This window comes from Lissotriton vulgaris, chromosome 3_1 (assembly GCF_964263255.1).
Source record: "Lissotriton vulgaris chromosome 3_1, aLisVul1.2, whole genome shotgun sequence".
In the NCBI taxonomy this organism is placed as follows: Eukaryota; Metazoa; Chordata; class Amphibia; order Caudata; family Salamandridae; genus Lissotriton; species Lissotriton vulgaris.
Window position 1 is genome coordinate 360,022,862 of NC_141689.1, and position 26,327 is coordinate 360,049,188.

The following is a 26,327-nucleotide window of genomic DNA, read 5'->3' on the forward strand; positions in this document are numbered from 1 at the left end:
CCCCGGTCCACCGCGGTTTCTACCGTTTGTGTGGAGGGTGATTAGACGGTGCCATTTGCTCCTCGGCCTGCTGGTCAAGGGGCGGAGACTGGGGTTTAGTGCTCTAGTGCACGCAATCTCTATATTTAGCGCGTCACTTTGGCCGCGCTGCTGTCAGAAGCCTGCAGGTACTCTGGTCCTGCTTACTCCTTTGTTTTACAGGGTTCCTCCGGTCCCCACACATTTTAAAATTTACTGTTGTGTGCTGCTAATACATTTTTAAACTTGCCTTTTAAACCATTCATTTAATGCTGCTACTGCTTATCTGATTACTAGGAAGCCTTAGGTTTGCCGCGCACCCCAGTCCACCGCGGTTTCTACCGTTTGTGTGAAGGGTGCTTAGGCGGCGCCCTTTGCTCCTCGGACAGCTGGTCGAGGGGCAGAGACTGGGGGGTTAGCGCTCTAGCACGCTGCTTTTTCCCTTCCACTTAAGCAGCTTGCCCTGGGTTCGGCACAGCGGGCGCGCCGCTGGTGCACCAAAGGCAAGCCCGTCTGCGCCCGTCCGTGCCAAACCAGCGCTGGGGATGCTGCCCCTCTGCAACCAGAGCCTGGATCCAAACTAAGGTACTCAAGGAGGGATTTGCTGGACATTGGGAAGAGAAATCCGCCGCTCTGTGCACACATCTTGAAAGCAGAAACGCTGTTCAAGAAAGGACCCTTCTCATGTAGTTGGTGTGGCCTTTGCCTTAAGGGGGAGAAGGGACCAGCTCCTCCTCTTTGCCTACCAGAGCTTATCATACGCAAAGGCAGAGGTCTCTGCAGGGTTTCCTCCTTACCTCTAGGTCCATGATCAAGAACAATATCGCCTTTAAAGAATTCCCTTGGGGTATTGGCTCACTAGACTGGACAGTGAGGGCCGACGTGGAGGAGGTTTAGGTATCCTGGTTAGGGATACTCTCACTTGTCGGTCAGAACCGCTGACCTTGGCTCTTGAACCCTATCAGGCATTATATTTTTCTATAAATTCCACTCCCACAGAAACTTTCTCTGGGATTCTGTGCTACAGGCAACCTGGCCTGAGGGCCTCGTTTAGCCATGATCTAAGCAACCATTTAGAAGAGCCTTATTTCAAGAAAATGAAGTTTACGCTCCTCGGGGATTTCAGCTTCCATTTAGAAAATAATAAGAACCATGACACCCAAACTTTACTAGAATGTATGAATGGTTGCGGCCTTCCACAATAAGTGAATACCCCCACTCACATTGCGGGCCACACCCTCGATGGGATTTTTTCGAATGATGATCGAATCCTGGTGGGCGCACCCCTTCCGCTTTCGTAGTCAGACCACTTTGCAGTTTCTTTTGAATTAAGGGCCACTACTTTAGGTAGTTCTAAAGGGCTGTTTTGAAAGCGGTTGAAAAACAAAATCTCACTCTGATTACAAATAAAGCGGTCACCACTGCTCTCGCTAACTTCCAGCAATCAGACCTTCATAATGTTGATACGGCTGCAGGAAATATTTCCCAAAAAATTACTGCTATGATGGACTCTCTTGCCCCCAAAAAACTGTGTTATTCAGCCAGGAAAACGCCCTCCGCTCCTTGGTTCTCTGATCGTCTACGAAATATGAGACAGGAGTGCAGAAGGAAGGAAAGATACTGCCGCAAGGATTTGGCTCCCTCTGGCAGGGAGTCACATAAACAATGTCTGAAGGCATATAAAGCAGGTATAATTGGGGAAAAGGAAAGATACTACTCCAAGATCACAGGGGATATCACCACGCCTAAGGAGCTCTTTATCATCTTTAACTCCCTTGCTGTTCCTACAGTCTCTGATAAAGTGGAGAATTCACAGGAGCTCTGTGACAGCCTATCTTCCTTCTTTTGCTCTAAGATCTCCGATATTTATGATCAGTTGGAGATTCTAAATGCCAGTCAGACACCTGATGCCTCCTCTGAAACTCTCCCGAATAGCAGTTTTAGAAAAATGACTTCGGCAAGTTTTTGTACTTTTCCGATGTTATCACCCGAAACTGTAGACCTCTTGCTTGAAGTTATCAAATCCGGGTCACCTTTGGATCCCTGTCCCCTTAAAGTCGTGAAAATGGCCATGGTGGCTTTGACCCCGCATCTCACGACTGTCCTGAACGTAGCCATTTCTTCGGGCCAATATCCTCTGATCTGGAAGGCTGCGGTCGATAGGCCTATCCTAAAAAAGCCTTCCTTAGATCCTCAAAATTTAAAAAAACTTCTGTCGCATTTCCCTTCTGCCACTCCCTGCTAAAATCCTTGAATCCCATCTGAACTCACACCTGAGTGCTTACCTGAGGGACCACCAGATCCTGGACTGTTCCCAACATGGGTTCAGAAGGGCTCATAGTACGGAGATCGCTCTCACCACTGTGTTGGATAATATTTGAGTTCAGGTGGATGCAGGGCACACCCCTCTCCTTATCTTACTCGACCTTACCAATGAATTCGACACCTTATCTCCCTTGAGACTGGTGGAGCGTCTTAAGGAGATAGGGGCTGGGCCCTGGACCTTCTTACTTTATTCCTTAGTCAGCGGTCTCCAGCCGTTAGAATGGGCAATTTTTACTCTGAGTCCTCCCCCCTTGTCTGCGGAGTGCCTCAGGGTTCCTCCTTGAGCCCCACCCTCTTTAATATCTATGTGGCCCCACTGGCAAGGGTGATGAAATCATTTGGGCTGGAGGTGTTGTCTTATGCGGACAACACTCAGATCATGGTCTCTATTACACAAAAGATCAGGGACACAGCGCAGAACTTTAAAGACTGTATGACAGCTGTCTCATCATGGATGGTTCAAAACTACCTCAAATTAAATGGCGAGAAGATGGAAGTCCTGATTTTTGGGGACAATTCTGACATCTGGTCGAGCGAGTGGTGACCCAATTCCCTGGGTACCTGTCCTACTCCGGTCTCCCATGGGAAAAATCTTGGATTGGTGGTTGATGACTGCCTTTCCATGACTCATCAGGTCTTCAGAACAGTGGCCACTTGTTTTGGACTTATCCGAGTCAGAAGAAAAATGTCCCAGTTTTTGTCACTTGAAGCTCGTAAAAAGGTGGTTGTGGCCTTAATTTTGGCCAGACTGGAATACTGCAACTCCCTTTATCTGGGAATTAACAAGGGTCAGCTGCGCCGCCTTCAGCTGGTGCAAAAATCCGCTGTAAGGCTGGTGCTGAATCTTCCCAAGCGTCATTCGGCCTCATCTTCTCTCTGTTCGCTGCACTGGCTCCCGGTGGACCGTAGAGTCTTGTTTAAGACCCTATGCCTCACCCATAATGCATACTATGGACATGGCACTGTGGGCATAAAGAATATCTTCCATAGGTACACTCCTTCTAGGAACCTCAGGTCAGCTAATAATAATCTGCTTGTGGTTCCTAGATTTAAATGATGAGATGGGGTGGGAGAGCCTTTTCTCTGGCTGCTGCCAAGGCGTGGAACTCTCTCCCTGCTTCCCTCCGGGGACAACAAGTTCACTCAATCTTCCGTGAGACCCTTAAGACCTGGTTGTTTCCTGCGAGACGGGTTTGAGTATGAATGCTGGTTTTGTCTGTAGGCTTGTCATGTGTATTGAATATTTGGGAGCCAAATGACTTAAATGATTGCTTGCTACAATGGGCCACTCTGGGATTACAGATTCGGTAATTGTGTTTAAAAAATTACCTACATCTGCCTCCTTCTAATTTACCGATTCATAAATACCGAATCGGTAAAATTCGGTATTTATGAATCGGTAAATTAAATTTACCTACATCTTACATCTAGCCCTAGGTCTTGAGGTTGACCAATACAACTAAAGGGTAAGAAATGATACTTTTATCTGAAGGGTGCTTCTGGTGTGGTTCTAGTAGCAGCATAAAAGAGTAAATAGAAACTTTTGGTTACTCTGCCAAACCATACCCTTTGGCTGCCTGGGACATTTCCCACAGTGACATTTCGAGGATCTGTTTTCTATAGTAAAAATCCAAACTGGAACTTCCCACAGCAAGCACTGAGATCTGACCATGCTCTAAAGTATGTGCTAGAGATAGACAAGACTAGAGAGGATGGTTCAAGTCACACCTCAACACTCTCTCAGAACAAGCCACACTGAGCTGTGTAGCGCACAAACAACAACAGTGTTACTTTGCGCTCAGGGGCGTAGCTTCAGGGAGGTGTTTGGGGTGTTACATCCCTCTAATAAATGTATTTTCTGGTAATCAGTTGGTTACAGGTGCTTTTAGTTGGGTATGGTGATGTGTCAGTCGGATTTCAGAAGGATTTTTTACATAACAGACAAAAACACACACATACTCTCTCCCTCTCTGCTTTGAAAGGCTTAACAAATGTTGTTTATTGTACAAAATATTCTGTTTTCTCTCACTTAGTAACCCACTAATCTGCATTCTTCTCCATTTCCACTGCCCTGCTTGTGGTAAAATGTATTTTAACTTCATATGCCAGCATGATTGTTAGGAAATCTGAAGCTCAAAACCCCCCAGTCTTATTTACCAAGCTACACTCCTGTCCAGGCGAAGCATATTCAGGAAAAATGGAATAAGAAGTGCAAGTGCACCTTCGGGAACTATTTCTAACCCATCCTTATAGCTCACTACCAATGGCTAAACAGGCTTTCAAAAGCCCTGAACCGCAGCTCGGGCTTATAGCAAGGGAGAGGCTAATAGACATTGAGAGCAGACTATCCTAAATTAAATAGGGAGCAACACAAAGACGAATATTGGAACGTTCGAGCAGGAAGCCTATACCAGCCATTACTAGCCCTGAGACACTCCAGTGTCTTCAATGGCACTCTCAACCTCTCATTGTTATAGCATGCAATTTCCTATGCTCAAACTGTGTAAAATCGGGTTAAATCACTGGTTTACAAACTAATTGAGAAACTAAACCTTTCTCGCAGCATGAAAGCAGGACAATTTGTGTTTTTTAGGATTTCGGATCTTTAACAACTTTTGAGAAGACAAGTTATTTCCGGTCTGTATTTGAAGATGTCTGAACGCACTTTCAAGAGCACAGCCATTCTACTTTCTAGGAAATGCATGTTCATGAAGTGTGTAACTACTGATTGATGATGGAGCAGAGGCAGGGCCGGTTTTAGGGCTGTGAGACAGGTGCAGCCGTACCTGCCATTGGCCTTGGGGGGGGGAGGGGGGGCGCTGTGTGTAGAAACAACTTATGTGTTTAAAAGCAGAGAGTTCCCTGTGTGCCCAGCACATTTCAGGCACTTGTAAAATGTCAAATTTGAAAAGGGGGGGGGGGGGGGGGGGTAATTAATGTTCCTGCTGGAGAGAAATTAGAGTTTTAAAAAAATAATAATTAATGGCAGTTTTGAATCATCAGAAGGTAGCACAGAGGGGTAATATGCCTGCTGAAAAGAACATGTACCATGCAGATCACAGAACTGTATTTTATGTAGCTAGCACAGTGGATTACTGCTTTTGTTATAGATATCCTTTTGCTACTTGCAGTTCATAAATTATAACCCTCAGATAGCACAGTGACCTGTGACCTGTAATCAAAGAGCTGCATGCAAACTGCATGGTAAAGGTTACAACCATATGTGTTTTTTTCACAGTCTTTCATTATCCTAATGTTGCTAAAAGGGGTTTGTTGGGGTAGAATTAAATTCTTATTAGAAAAGCCAACCCAACCATTGTGATACATTATAAATCTCGAGTTTGTGCTTCTCCAGACCAAACACTCTTAGAAAAGACAGCCTACAAGTATGGAGGACATGCAACTCCATTACATTGTCACCCTCATTGTCTTATCTAACATTTTCTACAGACTGATTTACACATGTATGATTCTTTGTCTCTATATAACGTGTGTGTAATGTAAAGTGCTCCAACATCCTATATTGCTAAAAATAACGCTATAAAACAAATTAAATACATGTGAGAGAGGAGCTAGGAAGAGATGGGGGGCACTTCTGGAGAGTGTTAGTGAGGAAATCAGTGGAGAAGGATGTCATTAGGGGGGCACAAAAAATATTCTCGCACTGTGCACTACCAGGGCTGCAGCCAGCCCTGAACAGATGTCTCCTGTTTTCCTTGGGACATGCCCAGTCATGAAATGCAAGTGCCTGCCAGTGTTGCCTGTATCTAAGTACAGTAATACTGTCACAAAGATTGAAAGTGCAGAGCCAACCTAGACAAATATGACAAAGGTGGACATGCTCATATAAATAGTCCAAGTCGGTGTTTGAAGTTGTTGTAATAAAGGGTGTGTCCAGCCTGTAAATCCAGCAGTCCTTAAACAGATCCATTACGTTCACCCAGCGGCACCCATATGTTAAACACTGACTGCAGCTGCCTCTTCTCAAAACACCATGATTTCTACTTTGGAAGGAACAGAGCAAACGAGGGAGCATTACAGTTTACGGGAAAGACTATTTTTATCATGATAAAGTGCGTGCCAGGTTATCACATGGCGCTTAGTTTGTGGGACCAAACATTGCCAAGGCCAGAATGCATAGCAGGTCAGGTTTTGGAGGCAGGGTGGGTGCCAGGGAGTTTTTTAGTGGGAATGCTGTTATTTCTTATGGGTAATAGCATTACTCTAAGTCCTTCTCTCGCTGTGATGAATCACTCAGTGAGGTCCCAGGGCCTCCATTCACAATCCCTTCCCAATGTATATAACACCCCCTCCTTACTTCCTGTCCCGTGCCGAGCCCAAACGACACACAGTTGGGCTGGTCAATAGGGCGGGAGAAGGGCTTGATTTATCATGATGAGATAGGGACTCAGAGTAATGCTATTACTGGAAAGTAATCACAGCATTGCCTCCTCGTCTCTTGCTTTTTTTTTTTTGTAAAGAGTTATTCGGGTTATGTACACTTATACTTTTTGAGTAAACTAGACGTTGTATTTGGATAAATCAATATTTTACCAGATAGCTTCTGTTAAGCATTTTTATTTATATTTCATCTTTCTGTTGTTTTTTTCTTTTTACTCTTATTTCATTTCTATTAATTATACATATATCAACATCTTTTTGATTTTTTTGTACAAATACTTTTTACATATAATACATGACAATTATTTCACAGTAGACAATCCTGAAAATATTTGAAACAACACAGAAAATATTCCCTTCAACGGGTTTCGGCCGTTCGCCTTCCTCAGGAATTCTGCATTTTCTTTTTTTATCAACAGTAGCTTAACGTACAGGACGTAGATGTCAACAGTCTGAAATGAATGATTTGTCTCAAGAGCGTAATTGAAAGCCAGATTATAGCTTCCTGGATTATAGCGTGGCTGCTAGAGGTCTTTTCTGTCCTAGTTCGGGGCTATTGCTCTTCCGATTATTAAATTTTAGACGTAATACCGGTAACGTTTCTGCATGCGAGACTCAGCTCCGAGTATTTTTCTTCTCGTCAGGCTTTTAGAGGCGTGGTCGATTTTTGAAGACTGGATACAATTGTTTAATGCCTCTCGCCTTCTAATATTTAGCTCATGCGTTCCTCATAGGCTTGTGCGGTATGCTGTTCGTCTGGATGTATCGGACTCCTCGTCTCTTGCGCCATTATGAATCACATATTGAGATGTACCCAAGCCACAAAACTGACTAGGATAACTGCACAGAATATGCAAACACAAGTTTAATATATAGGCAAAAAACTGTTTACCACACAGAAGCCAAAACTAGGGACCCCAACAAGTCCAGAACCTCTAGGCACTAGACCACTCAATAATGAGTCACAAATGTAGAAGCCACTGCCCAACTGATAGCCCTGTGAGATATTCTGCAAAGAAGCAGCCTGGATATCTGCAACAGAAACGGACATGCCTGTAGTAGACCTCCCCTGGATCCCCAGAGGAGACGACAGACCAAACTGCTTGAATGCGAGCAGAATCATCAACTTGATCACATTGCTTAATGTATGAGTTGAAGCCTTATCCCCATTCTGGGCGGGATCAAAGTTCACAAATAAAGCAGAGGATACCCAGAACTCCTTCACCCATTATAATTATATCAGAACCACCCTCTGCACATCAAGCGAATAAAGTGCCACCTCCGACAGAGAATAAGGATCTGGGGAAAACACTGGAAGAATCACTTCATGAAGCAAAGTATTCACCTTGGGCACAAAGCCAGGCCCCAACCTGGGAACAATCCTTTCCTCGAGTACATGAACGAAAGGAGACAGACAAGACAATGAGCCTAGCTCCCTCAGTCGGCAAGCAGATGTAACAGTCACCAAAAAAAAACACCTTCAATGTCAGAAGATGTAACCCCATAGACATCAAAGGTTCAAATCAGGGATATTGGAGAGCCTGCAAATCTAGGTGCAAATCCCAAGATGGACACACCACCTGAGGGACCGGACAGAGATTGGAAAACCCTTAAAGATTCTGGAGACAAGACCCTGATCGCCCACCAGAACCCCGCACGGGGCACAGAAAGCCCTAATCATTGCCTAGTGCACCTTAAGAGTGGCAGGAAAAGGCACAGCTGAAACACATCATGTATACATTCCAGCACCTGAGGCAGAGAAACAGAAAGCGGAACCACCTGCCCGCGGTCAAACCAAGCCTGAAACATCTTCTAATGCCAAGTATACGAAGACCTGGTAGACAATCTCCTAGATGCCTGTACAGAAGAGGAGACAGAGGCCAAAGGATCCTGTAACATTAAGCCTCCCTGCTCACCACCAAGCTCTCAACTTGAGCTGCGCCAGAAAGGGAACATGGAGACTCAGAAACCTCAAGAAAGATGGAACCAATACTTCCAGCCCTACTTACTATGACCCAGCCCCTCTCTCTGTTTCTCACGCTATCCCATTTTCTCCTCTGCGTCTTTTCCAGTGCCCCTTCTCTTCTCTCCCTGCCTTTTTATTTACTTGTCTCCCCAATGGCTGAACTTTCCTCTTTTGCCTTCTATATATGTATCATTGTATCCTTCTATCTATAACTTTGCAGGTGTCCTCTTTTAGGCAGACAGCTTTAGCTGGGAAGTTCTTATGTCACCACTATATGTTTCATACAAACTACACAATGTACAACATACCACCTATAAAAAAGTAAAGAAAACGGTTTTGGGCCAGCCCTTTCAATCATTGGAGTATTAGGTAGAGAACCCTTTAGTCAGTTATTGGCTTGCTGAGCTGTCCGTCATGTTTTAGGTAAACACTTGCATCATCTAATGAATTGTTACATGTGCAGACATTAATTTGAATTGTTCTGGTGACTCCTCCAAAAAAGTAGTTTGTTTCCAATGTCTATTCATGCAGTGTTGCTGCTGTCATCTCCAATGCACCTTTAATGAGACAGAGTATTTGTTGGCCCTCAGGAGGTAAATCTCTGCATATCCATGACAGCAGAGAGCAAAAGTAGGAGCAGCTGTGAATCCCTTCAGTACCATATGCCATCCAACCTTTACCTAAGTCATGATGACTGGCAATGTATTTGTGACATTCTAGTGTATATACATTCATAAAAATAACTTGTGTTGCAGCACTATGTACTCATTGTTCCTGTTTTAAAAGTGCTGCACATAGATGTTATTATTACCCATTTTTACATTTCCTACTACTCTTATTAATACACTTTACTAAACTTGAAGAGGTTCCCGGCCAGCATTCAAACTGAGAACTTTGAGCACATTGAATCTCTACTCTCTGTTAGCTCTCTAAGCCATTCTGCCAGGCAATGAATTGCAGGAGCGTCCTGTGGAGGAAGTTCTGTGGGGAGGAAAGGCAGGGTAGGGTGGGGGCAGGGTGTGGGGTAGTAAACACAGAAATATGGATGATTGGAGGTAAGTAAACAATTAAATAAATAAAAACGAATTTCATAGTGCACGCTGCATCGTTTTGGCATTTTTCGATGCAGGGTGCGCAACGAAGTTCATTTTATTTATTTAATTGTTTACTTACCTCCAATCATCCATATTCCGGTGTTTACTACCCCACACCCTGCCCCCCCCCCCCCGCCCCCACCTTTCCGCCCCACGAAACTCCCTCCACGGGCCGCGCCTCGTGAATTGTGCCTATTTTAACAACTAAGATAACTTGTTGCCAAATCCTCAAACTGCACTTTGTGGTATGTGAAGAAGAACATCTCATGCACCACAAAACATTATTCACAAACCTATGTCACTGACCTCTGCCTCTCCTATCGTGTCTATGTAGAGACCTCCATCATGGTAGAGGAGATTTCAGCACATGCAGTATACATTTTTGTTTTAAATGTGGTAGAGACAAGGAGGAGTGGTTGGAAAATGTGAAGTGATTATTACTAATTTCTTTATTTATTTATAGGCTTATATAGCGCTGGACTCGACTCCCGAAGGAGTATCTCTGCGCTTTGCTCGCCCAGCAGGTAAAGGTATAGTGCTCACCAGATCAAACAAAAGGGAGATAATCAAAACCGAAAAGTCTTCAGCATTTTTTTAAAGGTTAAATGATTAGTATACTGTCTGAGGGTGAAAGGCAGTTTGTTCCAGAGGGTGAGACCCAGAAATGAAAGAGCTCTTCCGCCCAGTCTCAACCTTCTTATAGAAAGAACCTGAAGTAGGTATTGATTGCTGGAACAGAGGGTGCGTACTGGGTTATACGTAACAAATTTCTCAGCCAAGTACAACGAACAGGAGCCATAAATACTCTTGTGGATTTTACAGCAAGTTTTAAATTGTAACCGTGCACGGATCGGTAGCCAGTGCAACCTATCCAGAAGAGGGCGAGAGGGAGTTCTCGGAGGGGCATTGAGAACTAGCCTTGCAGCACTGTTATGGACCACCTGAAGCCTACTTAGCGAGTTTTCGGTAGCTGATATCAGTAACCCATTACAATAGTCCAGGCGACTAAGCACTAGGGCCTGGACAAGGGTCTTTCTAGATGTATCCGGCAGTAAGGGAAACACTCGTCTAAGTAGTCCAATTACATGCAGGCAAGACCCAGCTGTTTGGTTGACATGATCCTTCAGCGACAGTGCCTGATCTAGTCGAACCCCCAGGTTCTTTACGTTCTGCTTGGGAATAGGGACGGACCCAGATCTGATGGCCACCAATCCGGTGACCACAGCAGTGGCGCATCTCCAAATGGCATGACCTCAGTCTTCCCTACATTACATTGCACAGCCCTCATCCCTTCCAAAAATGAGTATTTAGCTGCAGCTGTCAGGGTTTTAAAAGGGAAAAGCAGCTGAGTGTCATCCTTGTATGACACAAGAATGAATCCATATGATCTCATGAGATCCGCTAAGGGGGCCACATACACATTGAAAAGTGTGGGACTTAGGCATGAGCCCTGTGGTACCCCTTAGTGAGCTCTATCGGAGCCGAGCGAAAGGCACCCAGGTGGGCACTCTGCGAGCGGCCAAATAAAAGCTCTTCAACCAGGACCAGGCCAGACCCCCAACCCCTATCTCCTGCAATCGACTGAGTAAGATTTCAAGCGATACCGCGTCGAAGGCCGCGGAAAGGTGCAACAGCACTAGAATCACAGAGCTCCCACCATCCTGTGACATTCTGATGGTACCTGTCACAGATAGGAGTGCTGATTCCGTGCTATAGTTGGGCCTAAATCCGGACTGGGAGCGATCTAAGCCTCCGTACCGCTTGATGAAACTCGACAGGTGGGTGTTAATGTGCTTTTCAGTTACCTTACTCAGGTAAGGAAGGAGAGATATAGGGCGGAGGTTGGATAAGTCTGACCAGGGGAGAGCAGAGTTCTTCAGTATTGGGTTTACGATGGCCTTCTTCCAATCCCGTGGTACCTGGCCATCAGCAACAGAGCGATTCACCAGAGTTTGGAACAGAGGCCCAAGGGAGTTGCCCATGGTGGAAACAATTCTGGCTGGGATGAGATCAAGCGGAGACCCTATTTTGATATGACCAATAAGTGCCTCAATGTCACTTAAGTTGGCAGCTGGAAAGACTGTGAGTGTCTCCGTGTCCATGACCCGGGACTGAGGGAGGGCTATAGGAGGGGAATCCGTAGGACAGATTGTCTTGATGATTTTATCATAGATCAGCTCAATCTTATCCTTAAAAAAGAGAGAGATGTCATCACATAGGGATTGTGAGGAAACATCCAGACTTTCACAAGCCGTAGGTTTCGTAAAGGCTTGTAGGATCTGATATAGAGCCCTCTAGGAGTAGCCCGCCTCTGCTAGTTGCGAGGCAATGTGATTTTTTCTGGCTGATCTAATGTTTTTATGGTATATAGACAGGGCAGCATAGTAGCCCTTTTTGTCTGCTTCCTGGTGACTTTTCCTCCATGTTTTTTCTAATTTCCTACATGCTTGCTTGTCTGAGCACAGTTGGTCAGTATACCATACTTCATGACGAGAGGAGGGGAGCTGTTTGCATAATTTCAGAGGCGCCAGAGAATTAATTACAGTTGAAATAGCTGAATTAAATTTGGATAAGGCTAATTCAGTATTGTCAGAGGCTCAACTAGAGCTCTCTGGAAGTCCTCTGGTGTCACTTTATGCCATTGTCTACGCCAGAATGAGGGGAGGAGGAACATTTTACTGGGCTTATCCAATCCTAATAAGGAGAAATCAATGACAAAATGGTCTGACCAGTTCACCTGGGTGGAAGGATGGCATACAATCTTAGAAGAATTCGAAAAGATCATATCCAATGTGTGGCCTGCTAGGTGAGTAGGGCCTTTATTATGCTGTGCAAGCCCTAATAGTGACAAGTCTGCAAAGAAAGATAGTATCTCAGGATTATTTGAGAGCTCCCCATGCACATTAAAGTCCCCTAAAAGAAGGAAATCAGTTCCAATTTTAAAGTGCGGGCCAATACCTCCACTAGGGAAAGTGCAAAATTAGCACTTGGGCCCAGTGGACGGTAGACAAGAGCTTCCTTCCAAAGGTTATTGGGTCCGGTATTGATCCGAAAGATCATAATTTCCATCAAAGGAATACTTCCTTGTTCAACTATTGAGACATTGATCCTCTCCTTATGAATGATGGTAATGCCACCCCCAATTTTAATAGGACGGTCCAACCTTACAATTTTATACCCCATCGGGTGCCAGCGTAATGGCAGGTACTGTGTGGGGTTTTAGCCAAGTCGCAGTCAGAAAGCATATCTCGGGCTCGGCAGTGGATATAAGATCCCAAATTTCCGTATGATGTTTCGGTAGGGAGCGGACATTACATAAGAAACTCTTCCAACCAGTCACCTGGTGTGTTTCCCCCCCATTACACCCCGCCACAGTGGACAGGTGGGAGGCCTGAAATAGGCAGTGTCTACATGCGATAGGACCCTCTAGATTTGGCCAGGAGTCGCGTGCACAGCCAGGTAAGGGCGCTGTCTGAAGAGTCACTAATTTGTGAGCTGAGTAGGTAATGCGGTTAACAACAACCGGATCTATGCTAACCTGGGCAGAGTCCAAAGCCTCTGGCCCAGTCCTGTCGCAGACGGGCGCAGACGGGCTACTCTTTGGCTACTCTTCAGCATGTCTTCGGTGCTTCCCTGCACGCATTTGCGCCGCGCTTGAATACAGCCGAGGGCTCAAAAGCCCTGATAATCCTACAACTAGAGAGCTAACTGCTCCAGTGGAAAGGCGAAAGTACCTGGCTCTCCCTGACCCGCCCTCCGCAACGGTACTGGCTACCGCTTCGGACCGGGGCGGGCAGGAGTGACGACTGAGCCCAGGCTTCCGAACAGTAACTGGTGAGTGCCAAGCCCCCCTTTAAGTTTCCCAAATGGCACAGGTATCGTTTTTAAAATAATCCGCTTGTGAGCATTGAAAAAGCTGTAATCAACACGATAAAAATTCCAATTTAAAAATGCAGAATTCGTTTTTTATAAAATCACAGCGTCAATGTGAGGAGCAGCAATTTCTTACCTGTGGCGCACAAGCAGATCGGGAAAGACACTGCCACCGTCTTCCCTACCGCCCTAATTGATAGGGTTTTAGAGAAATTTAAGGAGGAGTTTAGGGCAGGATATGCCAATACAAATACAGCCCAACAAAAGAATAAAACCATTGTTATTCACAAACAACTATTCTAAAGTTACTTCAGCCCTAAAAGTGACAAAAGATGTGAAAGGAAATAAGTCAAGCACTACATATGGCCAGCAATGGTACCGCAACACACTCCCATAAAAAATAATGGAAGCATGGAAATAATATAACAACCCATAGAAGCAAAGTTAATTAAATGATGTCGATATTTTATATATATATATATTCACTGAAAAAACCATAGGTTTCACACCAGTAATAGTTAGGAATTAGCATTTAAAGAACCTATTTAATTCACTGAAAAAAGCCTAGGTTTCACACCAGTTATAGTTAGCTGGAAGTTTACTGACATAAAACCATTGAAATTCCCACATCATAGTTAGTTGGACTCACTATAACTTGCGCGTGCAATGCATTGCTGATGACGTCACATATTACATCACTCATGACATGGTCAGTGACATCACTCATGACATCACTGGCGCCAGTTAGGATTATTTTCAATGCAAAATCTCAACATTCTATTGTGAATAACTTTGGCGCTGGTTGAGGAATCTGCCTGAAAATTTCCTCAAATTTGCCTCACGGCGCCCCGGTCCTTCCCTGAAAGTTTGGGGGGATTTATCAAGCGGGGGCCGAGATAAAAGGGGGGGTCCCAAAACGTGTTTTCCCCATGTTAATTTCCATAGGGCGGTCGACCTCACTTTTAGCCCGAACGGCTGAATGGATTTCCACCAAACTTGGCAAAATTGTAGGGACTGGTAGCCCGATGTGCCTTTGCTATGTCTCAAGATATAGGCTCCAGTGAATTTTGAGTAATTTAAGTTCAAAAAAATATATATATCTATAAGCGCGCCCCGGTACGCGCACCGGGGAGCGCACCGGGCGCACTACGCGAGTTCGTGCACGGAAAGCTGATTGGCTCTCGGGTGTTTGTAAACATTCCAAACAGTCTGGAGCGGCCGCCATCTTGTATCTCGGTAGGATCGAGACACAAGAGGTGGCAAAAACAAAGGGGACAGAGTAGACCCCCTAGGTTTGATGTGGGGCTATAAAAGGGCCCCGTGGGGCAAAAAAAAAAAATTCGATTAGCGCGGGGGAGCGCCCGGTAAGCGCACCGGGGAGCATACCATGGGGAAAAAGAATGACAGATTTTTAAAGGAAGCCTTTTTTTTTTTATAAATTTGAGGTAGTTCTAAAAAGAACTGTTTTTTTCTTCTTTTTGTTGTTTTATATTTTTTTATTGTTTTTATGAACATTTTTTACTTTTTTTGGCTTTTCTGAACAGTTTTATATTTTTTTATACTTTCTTTGGGGAGAAACAAAAAACAGGGAATTGAAAAGGCTCAACTGGAGCACAAAAAAAATCAGGAAAAATTATAGTTTCCTCAGGCATTTGGGGTTATCAATAGCAACATTAATTAGTGTGATGCTTTGTTGACCGTAACTAATTGTTTTTTTGCAATATATACAAACAATTTTGTAATCCTTTAACTTTGTTTGTATATTTGAGACTGTCTCCCTTGCCTCTGGATCCGATGGAGTGGGTTCTTTTGATGTTGAGGCTCTGGATGTTGATTGGGGTAGCTTACTGCAGAGGTCCCTTAGCTCTGCTGAAGAATAATTGTTAGCGTGCAAACGCATCATGTGCTGAATCATAGTATGATTCCCAAAGGAATATGTTTTGTTCGGGTTCCCCCTGGACAGCTCAGCTTTACAGATCAGACAAGTCACCTTCGCAGCGTTGACTTTTTTTAATCCCCTTGGGATTTTGAAAAACTCCCATATGAAGTGCTCTTTTGGTTTGTATGGAGGATTATCTTCAGGCAGGTACTCCCTCTTCATCATCCTCCTGCTCTTCTTCTTGACCACCAATGTGATCTTCTGGTGGTCTTTTTGATGGTGGTGGTGGTGGTGGGGCAGATGCTCCAGCTGCTGATAAGACTGTAGCCATCTCTGTAAGGAAAAAGCAGGTCTTCCTCACTCAAATAACAAAGTGAGAATGAGGAAAAAAGGTGGGGGCTTTGATCATTTGGAAAACAAAACTTTCTGAACAAGTCGCATGATCCGGGCTTTCATCATTTGGAAACCAAAACTGATCTGAACCAATAAAAAGTGTTATTTTCAGATCACATGACCCGATACGCTTACGCTACGCGCCCTGGGGCGCGCTCGGTGGCGCTTACGTTGCGTGATCGTATGCGCTCGGGTGCTTCCGGATGCGGTTACGCCGTGCGTCATATGACGCATCACGCGGCTACACGATACGTCACGATGTTGTTTTCGTTCGCTGCAATAGCGCTAACGGGACGCGCCACGGGGCGCGCCGTAACATTGCGCTCACTGGTGAGCGCATCGGTAAGCGCACCGGGAGCGCTCCTGGGTGAAAAAAAAAATATATATATATATAGGAATATACTTTTTTTTTAAAAGTATTATATTAATATACAAAATAGGATTTATTTTTTTAAAAATTACCTTTTTAGCTCTATAGACATTTGCTATTAAATAACCTTAGAAATACACTAAACAATACATAGGTTTGAGGCCCTATATATAGTTAGGAATTAGCATTTAAAAAACCTATGAAATACTCTAAAAAAAATCATAGATTTCACACCAGTTATAGTTAGGAATTAGCATTTAAAAAAACTATTAAATTCACTGAAAAAGCCATAGGTTTCACACCAGTTATAGTTAGCTGGAAATTTTACTGACATAAAACCATTGAAATTCCCACGTTATAGTTAGTTGGACTCACTATAACTTGCGCGTGCAATACACTGCTGATGACGTCACATATTACATCACTCATGACATGGTCAGTGACATCACTCATAACATCACTGATAACACCATCCTTGTGACAGAGTGACAGACCTCCTTTCACTGTAATGTAACCCATGAAACACATATTAAAAATATAAACTAAACATTTTTTAAAAATGGAGATACCCATACCAGTTACAACAACCAATTCAATAATTCCACCATCTATATAGACATCCACTCATTCACCAACAGTTCTATATAGTCACTCATACATATACTCACTCATCATATGGAGTGATTCACCTATACATCCTGTTACACACCGACAGTCATCCAAAAGTTACTCTCACACATACTCACACATGCAAGTAAACTATTGAACATCCATTTATTTGCATATACAGCTATACACACACTACCACCTTACTTCTAAGGAAACTTGCACATACTTACTCTCTTAAACAATCACTTATAGAAACACATACTTATTTAAACAGGAACTCTTACAATCTCTCACTCTCACATATACTCTCTTATATACATCAATACTCACATATACTAGATTAAAACATATGTAGTTACTGATAAAGACACTAGTGAGACAGGCATTCACTCACTAACACACACATATACACACTCATCCACCCATACAGACCTGCACATATGCTGTCTTCAAAACACATACAAACAGTTAGTCAGTTATTGATGCATCTATGTAATACCCCCACCAAACTATACAGACACTCATACTGATACTAAAAAAAACATCTAATAACCCATATACACACACATGTAGCTACTCACCAACCCATGCAGCCACTTATACACAAAGTGAAACACTGATACATATATTTAAATATTTAAACATTACTCGCTAATATATGTATTCACTAAGATACACTTAATAAGCCAGTTAACCAATCAATTTTTTTTTAAAAAAACATCCATTTAGACACTTATTTAAAAATGTATTCTTCCATCGACCTTTACAAATACATATATAAAACATATTTATTTTTCAGAAAGACACACATTCACGGGATGGTGTCATCAGTGATGTCATGAGTGATGTCACTGACCATGTCATGAGTGATGTAATATGTGACGTCATCAGCAATGCATTGCACGCGCAAGTTATAGTGAGTCCAACTAACTATAACGTGGGAATTTCAATGGTTTTATGTCAGTAAAATTTCCAGCTAACTATAACTGGTGTGAAACCTATGGTTTTTTCAGTGAATATAATAGTTTTTTAAATGCTAATTCCTAACTATAACTGGTGTGAAACCTATGGTTTTTTCAGTGTATATATATATATATATATATATATACCATGTGACTCCTCCTCGAATTTCTCGGCGTCTCAGACCCAGCACAGCCTCGCACGCCAGCAAACAAAGGGAGACGGACCACAATGAATCAGCATCGATGAATTTATTGATGCACAGAGAGCAGCTACACGTTTCTGGCAAGTTATGCCCTTGATCACGCTGCAACATGCACAAAAGACAAAATGCTATTTTTAAATGCAGTGTTAAAGGGAACACACCCTCACAATAACGTGATGCATCATGTGATGAATTAAAAATGAAAACATACTGCCACTTGTAGCTAGTGCCATAGAATCAGTACATACAAGTATTTCCGGATAAATCCAGGATTCATGTGTGTTTACTGCAAGGGGTAAATAATCTAATTACACATATACTTCAATAAGTTAAACAGAGACTAACTGTATAAATACAAAATTCTTATAAGACGTAACTGTTTGACATGTATAATATAATACCCAATGTGCCAATATAGCTTCAAAAAGGGGCAGGTAATAAAGTGCTAAGTGAGAGGGAAATAAGTGCAAAAGTGAGCGAGAGAAAAGAAGTGCAATACCATTCATTATAAAAGAGAAAAAAACTTCATGATATAGAAAATTTCTCAGATCCCTGAGAACATTCGACTGTATATAATTCATGGGTATAATTTATCTCTTAGCAATAAATAGTATAAAATAGTATCAAAAATGTGTTAAAACTCAATAAATACACCTAAACCATTATCAAATAATATATATACATATATATACAATGAATAATATACACACGTATATATACATGAGGATAAAATTTGTGATAAATTTAATACTTCATGTTTTCTATCCAGACACAGTCAAAATAGAAAAGTAGAAAAATATATATATATAAAAATATATATATGTCAAGGACTAAATTACAAATAGACCATACATAGAAAAATCCAATTTCATAGTTCAACCCATATGTGTCTCATTGTAAAAAAAAAAACATAAAAAAGGGTGTCAAGATACAAGGACACACATACTAGAGGTAGAAATTACACTGAAATAAATATATTGAACACCAGAAATACAACAAATACTAATTGAATCTAAGATATGTGTAGAACAATGTCTAGACCCGGCCTCGACCTCGAAATAGGGAACCTAACTAAGAGGGAGTGGATACAGACTGCCGGGCACTAGATTATTACTGAGGAAAGAATCGCAAAGTAAGAAAGAGGCATCACAAAAAATGATGCATTTCCTCAATGTTATTCAATCCGTTTGGCCAACGGGTATCTAACTCAAGAATCATCTTCGTTTCCAGCCGCCTTAGTAATGATTCCCGGTCCCCACCTCTTTTAAGAGGGGGTATGGCTCCAATCACAAAATATTTCAGACAAGAGAGGTCGTTGTTGTGGATTCTTTTGATGTGACGAGCTACCGGATAGGCCGGGTCATTGTGAAGAATAGCGCGTAAGTGCTGTAAGATCCTGACGTGCACCTGGAGCTTGGTACTACCCACATATCTTAGCCCACAGGTGCACGTCAGGACATACACAGCATAGTCAGTCTTGAAATTGAAATTGCCAGTGATAGTTCTAGGTTCTGTATCAAATGGAATAGAATAATGTAAAGTATTGATACCGAACCTGCACGCGCGGCAGCTGGAACATTTGAAAAAGCCATTAGAAGGTTTTAACCAGGGAGTTTTAGTTTTTAATTCAGGGGCTGCTTTGTCCAAAGCAGAACAAATACTTCTAGCCCGTTTAATATGTGTATATATTCACTGAAATGTATTTTATTTTTTTTTTGCCCTGGTGCGCTCACGGTGCGCGCCCCGGTGTGCTCACTGGAAATCGCTTTTTTTCGGAGCGCCCCGGGTCGCGCACCGGTGAGCGTCCCGTTAGCGCTATTGCCGCACACGAAAACATCATGACGTATCGCGTGATACACACGGCGTAAGCGCACCCGGAAATACTCGAGCGAATACGATCGCGCAACGTAATCATCTGTTGGTTCAGGACAGTTTATTTTTCCAAATGATGAAAGACCCCACCTTTTTTCCTTATTCTGACTTTGTCCTTTGACTGAGGAAGACCTGTTTGAACATCTTTTTGAAAAATTTTGTACTTTAAAATGGCTACAGTAGTAGCAGCAGTTGGAGCATCTGCACCACCACCACCAAGAGGACCACCACAACATTACATTGGTGGTCAAGAAGAGGAGGAGGAGGAGGAAGGGAGAAGGTGGCTGCCAGAAGACAATACCCCATACAAGCCAAGGCCACTCATTGTATGGGAGTTTTTTTCTATCCAGAGGGCAAGAAGAAAGTCAATGCGCCCAAGGTGACTTGGAACTTTCAAGGGGGAACCCGAACAAAAAATATTCTTTTGGTAATAATACCATGATTAGACACATCCAAACAACTATTCTGCTGCAGAGATGAGAGAACTGGCCAGTAACCCTCCCCAATCTTCAACCACCACCTCCAAAAGAAAGCAACCCACTCCATCGGGACCAGAGAAAAGGGAGACAATCCCTTGCATACAATCACGGTTTGGGGAATACAGAATTACATGCATTTTTTGTGGTAAGACCATCTCCTATGGTGAACAGAGCATCAAGCTTATCCTCCTTGCTGGTGACAACCACAATTGCCCCAAAAAACCCTAATTTTTTCCTTTTTTTTTTTTGCTCCAGTTGAGCCATATTCAATTCCCTGTTTTTTGTTTCTCCCCATAAAAATAACAAAAAAATATAAAATAGTTCATAAAAGCCAAAAAAAGTACAAAATGTTCCAAAAACATTAAAAAAATATAAAACAACAAAAAGAAGAAAAAAAAACAGTTCTTTTTAGAACTACCTCCAATTTATAAAAAAAGGCTACATTTTTTAAAAACTCTATCATTCTTTTTTCCCCATTGTACGCTCCCCGGTACGCTCCGCGGTGCGCATAGCGGGCGCTCCCCCCGTGCAAATAAAAAACAAAAACATTTTTTTTTGCCCCGCAGGGCCCTTTTATAGCCCCCACATCAAACCTGGGGGCTCAGGGGGTCTACTCTGCCCCCTTATGGTCATTTCCCCCTTTGTTTTTGCCACCTCTTGTGTCTCGATCCTACCGAGACACAAGATGGCGGCCGCTCCGGACTGTTTGGAATGTTGAAAGACACCCGAGAGCCAATCAGCTTTCCGCACGCGAACTCGCATAGCGCGCTGGTTAGCGCCCCGGTGCGCGTCCTGGGGCGCGGCCATAGATATATATATTTTTTTGAACCTAAATTACTCATAATCCACTGGAGCACATATCTTGAGACATAGCAAAGGCACATCGGGCAACCAGTCCCTACAATTTTGCCAAGTTTGGTGGAAATCCATTCAGCCGTTCGGGCTAAAAGTGAGGTTGACCGCCCTTATGGAAATTAACATGGGGAAAACACGTTTTGGGACCCCCCTTTTATCTCGGCCCCTGCTTGACGAATCCCCCCCCCAACTTTCAGGGAAGGACTGAAGCGCCAGGAGGCAAATTTGAGGAAATTTTCAGGCAGATTCCTCAACCGGCGCCAAAGTTATTCACAATAGAATGTTGAGATTTTGCATTGAAAATAATCCTAACTATAATATATATATGTATATATTTTTATATATATATATATATATATATATATATATATATTTGTGATATATATATATATATATTTGTGATATATATGTGATATATATGTGATCAAGCTTCAGGGGAAGCGAAACGCGTTATGGCAGACAGGCTGGGCGAAATAAAAGCACTCTAAATTCTGCACTAAACTCTGGGTCTGCTCTTTGTCATTTGTTTGGATTGAAGAAACGTTTGAAGCTGAAGACTTACTTTTGATATATATATATATATATATATATATATATATATATATATATATATATATATATATATATATATATATACACACACACACTCCACTTCCAAAGTGCTTCGCTGCACCGAACAGGACCACTGACACGGTGATGGTTGTTGCCAGATTTTATTTACTGTGCAGGAAAACGAGCAAGCCTCAGACGCGTTTCGGACACTAGGCTGTGTCCTTGCTCACTACAAACAAACGGGTAATAAGGCGTACATTTTAAAAACCATAAAAGGCGCCAAACAGTTACGTCACTGTGCAAATGGCAGACATGGAAGAAATACTAGTAAAAAATATTTTGTAGTTCATTGCCTTCAAATTGCCTATAAATATTGTACCTCTTCACAAAAACATTGCTTAGTTTATATTCCCGGCATTGTTGTGTTAAACATCAGACGAAATTCATGGATATATGTACAGATAATGAATAATATTGTGCATAATACATAATACGTTATTATTTCAAAACATCCATCTATCTCTATAGTCATGTCGTATTAATTAGATTTAAAGTGCTCAGTGCAACTCAATCTATATCAAATCTTTCCATAATTCACATTTTATACTGCGTTTTAATTGCAGTTATTACTATAAAGTGCTATAGACATTCATATCGAGTTGTGGAGTAGTGCTGCTAGCAATATTACATCAATGTATCTAGTGTCAAATCAGTGAAACTATTGCAAATGAGATAATGACCTTAATATGGGTTTGAGGTACAATATTCCGTATGCACAAGATTATTACATCATCATGGTCTCCATCAGTAGTTTTAATACAAAAGGTGGACAAATGATGTCAACGCCAAGGTTCGAAGCCTTAAATTCCAGCAAAATACGGGTAAGTGTTACTTATACTCTATACATAATTTTTCATATTATTTTAGAGTACCCAAGGAAAAGTAGCCAAAGGGCTACAAAAGGCATGTTCGGGTTCACCTAAATGTAGAACTTAAGGGTCCAAGTATGTATCTATGTGCAAACTTCTATATTATAGGCTGGCATCATAAAGCTACCCATATCTATACAAAGAAAGGCGCCCCTACTGTGTTCCTCTACTGTGTAAAAAACGTTCTTAACGAGTGTCAAACTACTATGGGAATATAGAATATGATATACCATATTAATATGGCAGCAAGGCCTGTAAGCAATAAAGAACATTAAGACCGCTAGCTAATACAGTTATTCTGTTCTCAATTATATCAGGGAAGAGGGAAATGAATCTTTACTGGATCAATCAATATGTTGTGCTCAATATGTGCAACAAGGTCCTGCAACACTCATCCGCTGTCCCCTCAGGGCTCGAAGGGAAAAACAGGTACAGACCACAAGTTGGCTCGTGAAAAATCAGGTGCTGTTTATTTTCACCACGACCTCCTTAGCATAACACGTTTCGACCGGGTCACCCCGGTCTTGATCACATGACGTGCCAACATAGAGGCGTGTCTTAAATATGGAACGAACAAGAATAGCCACTCCTACATAAATAATAGACATGAGAAACATCTTGCTTGTCTGAATACATAGAATTGCAGTTGCACGTTTTGAACTGAATATATATAATTGTATGCATAACAGTCATAAATAACCTCCTTCAGCAGCTATACTTAGCAGTAGATGTAATAACTGCAATACATTACAAAAAAATAAGGCCAAGTGGCTTCAAATGGTTAACGCTAGTGGAGGGAAAATATCTTCAAATCACTTGCAATTATAAACAGAAGCAAGTTAATTTGAACCATGAAGTCAGCAATGTAGGAATAATGGCTAAGAAAGTGCAAGTGCTAATAATGTGCAACATCGTGAAAGAGACTATAGGTGCGATTCCGATTTGGTAAAATCCCTTACAAATAGTCGTACAGAGTATATTTCCCGTCCAAATCGTACCCGTAAACGTTCTCGTACGTACGATGAAGTACGATTCGTATCCAAAGCAGATCTCTGTACGAATAAAAAAAATACGTGCAAATTGTATCCAGAACACGAAGTACGCGACGTCCGTACGTAAATAAGCAGTCGTTTCCGGCCCAGCAAGTACGATTCGTCTCTGCGACACTCCGTACGACCCTTTTTCTACAGGAGATCAAAACGTCCGTAAAAGCAGAGTCCAACCCAAACCGTATCCCCGGTACGCGACATACACGCCATGAACCCCATCATCCTTGTCATCCCAGTCCTGTACGCCTACGACCTGGTGCACAGAAACCGACGACGGCGCATACGGCGAGAACAACGTACCACAACAACGGAAGTGTACTTGTACGAGGCGTCTTACACACTCTCATATGGCACCATTGCAATAGTGATACGATGCGCACACACACCAGGAATGTTGGGGTATGGTGCGTTTCACATGCTCGCGTATGGCACCATTACTGCCAAGCATAGCGTTCATAGGCGCCTACCTGGTTTCCTTCGGCCGAAGGATACTACATTTCCCATGATTCCCGACCGGGCGCATGGGTAGAAATGATGGGAAACACACGCAATCGGCGTGCGTAATTCTTCCGGGTTGGATTCCAGCACCGAACTCTGCTGTTTCAAGGAGGAAGATGGAGTTGGGAAGCAGAGAGTTCATTGGAGTCTGCATTCTTCTTGCCGGTACTGTGACCTTGCCAGCAACCTCGTCATCGGGTGTGTGGGGGGGCTCTACACACACGAGGTTAGTGAAGATGGCTGTCTTTGCTTATAATAACTTGAGCTCGGATTGCCCTATGGAGTAATACGGAGATCATGGTAGGATCTAGTTCTATTGCGGATATATATTTCATCGCTATCGAGGATCGCTATTTTCTGTACTCGTGGGTAACGGTGACGTAACCTTCCCTTCTTTCGTGAGTGGCTGGCTCATGTTCAGGATTGTTTGGATTAGCGTTCATTGGAACGTGAAGACGCTGTTTCATTTCTGTTTGTTTTACTTTGAAGCTTGAGCAAGACTTTGGTTACCATTTCCCTATGGATTCTACATTGCTGAAAGTTCCTTAGATGTGTGTGGTATGTATTGATTGTTCAGACGAATCATATACCTATATCTACATGAGGGCACTTATGCTTGCATTTGAACACTGTGGTAACCTGTGCTTGTAATCTATTCTAGAATGAACCATGCTAAGGATACATTGATAGTGTCTATCCGCAGAAAGGGAGTTATTGTTGAAGGCGTTCGTATTAACCAAGGTATAAGCTTCTTTACTGGATGTTTAGCGAGAAGTAATGGGGCTAGAAAGTATAATGTAACTTCAGTTATTTACATTTTGTTTTCTTTCTTCACAGCTTCTTTCTCCCTGCGGACCCCTTCCCCCTTCTCTGTTTTTCCCTCGCCTAACCACTTCACTACTCTATGTACATTTACATATCATAGAGTTGGAGGTGTTGGGAGGGGAACCCTATTGAGCTGCATTCCGGTCCTGAGGTGTTCTTCGCTGGAGATCTAACAATTACAATAGTGATACGATGCGCACACACGCCAGGAATGTTGGGGTACGGTGCATTTCACACGCTCGCGTACGGCACCATTAAAATTGTGATACGAGGCACACACACATGCCAGGAATCTAGGGGTATGGTGCGTATCACACGCTCACGTATGGGACCATTACAATAGTGATACGAGGCACACACATGCCATTGATCTCCATCGTCCGTGTCAGCCCAGTCCTGTACGCCTAGGACCTGGTGCGAGAACAACAACCAGGTGCTGCGTGGGTGAGGGGTGGGAAACATCACCCATACCATAGTTCCACCCTATAATCTGTATGCCATACATCACCACCAATGTCCGGTTACCTGGGTGGCGTGTCCAGCAACCCCTGCGTACAGCACAAACGGAAGGGTACGCGTCGATCTGGCCCTGCATAATACCTTCACATTGGTATGTGCAGGTCTGGGCCAGCAGTGTCCAGCTCCAAGGGGGGGGGGGGGGGGGGGGTGGGTGTACATCACTACCACCAGTGGCCAGTCATATGGGGGTGGGTGCATCGGACTCCCAGCAGTGTTTGTTTACATGCGAGCAGATCAATACAATGAAGTGATGCCACCTCAAGTTCACAAAGAAAGAAACAGTAGTGGTGCCCCTCAGGGCTAACTAACCCACCTCACGCCCCAAGGTGTCACAACAGTCAGAGCCCTGTGAGTACATTGGGCAAAAAATAATTTTAAATAAATGTTGTTACCTTGGGACTCACGATACTTTACACAATCGACATGTATTGAATGTGCTAAATCGCCATTTTGTGAAAAGAACACTTATGTGCCTGCATGAAAGATGTCTCACAAGGAAATGGTGTTGCAGATTGTCCATATACATGGTGCAACGGTGGTCATGATGTTTTGACACTCATTAGTTTGTATAATTGACAACAAAGGAGTTTCAAGACCTCAAGACCACTGTGGGGACATGTATATGGAGATCAAGGCACACCATTAATTGCTAACAC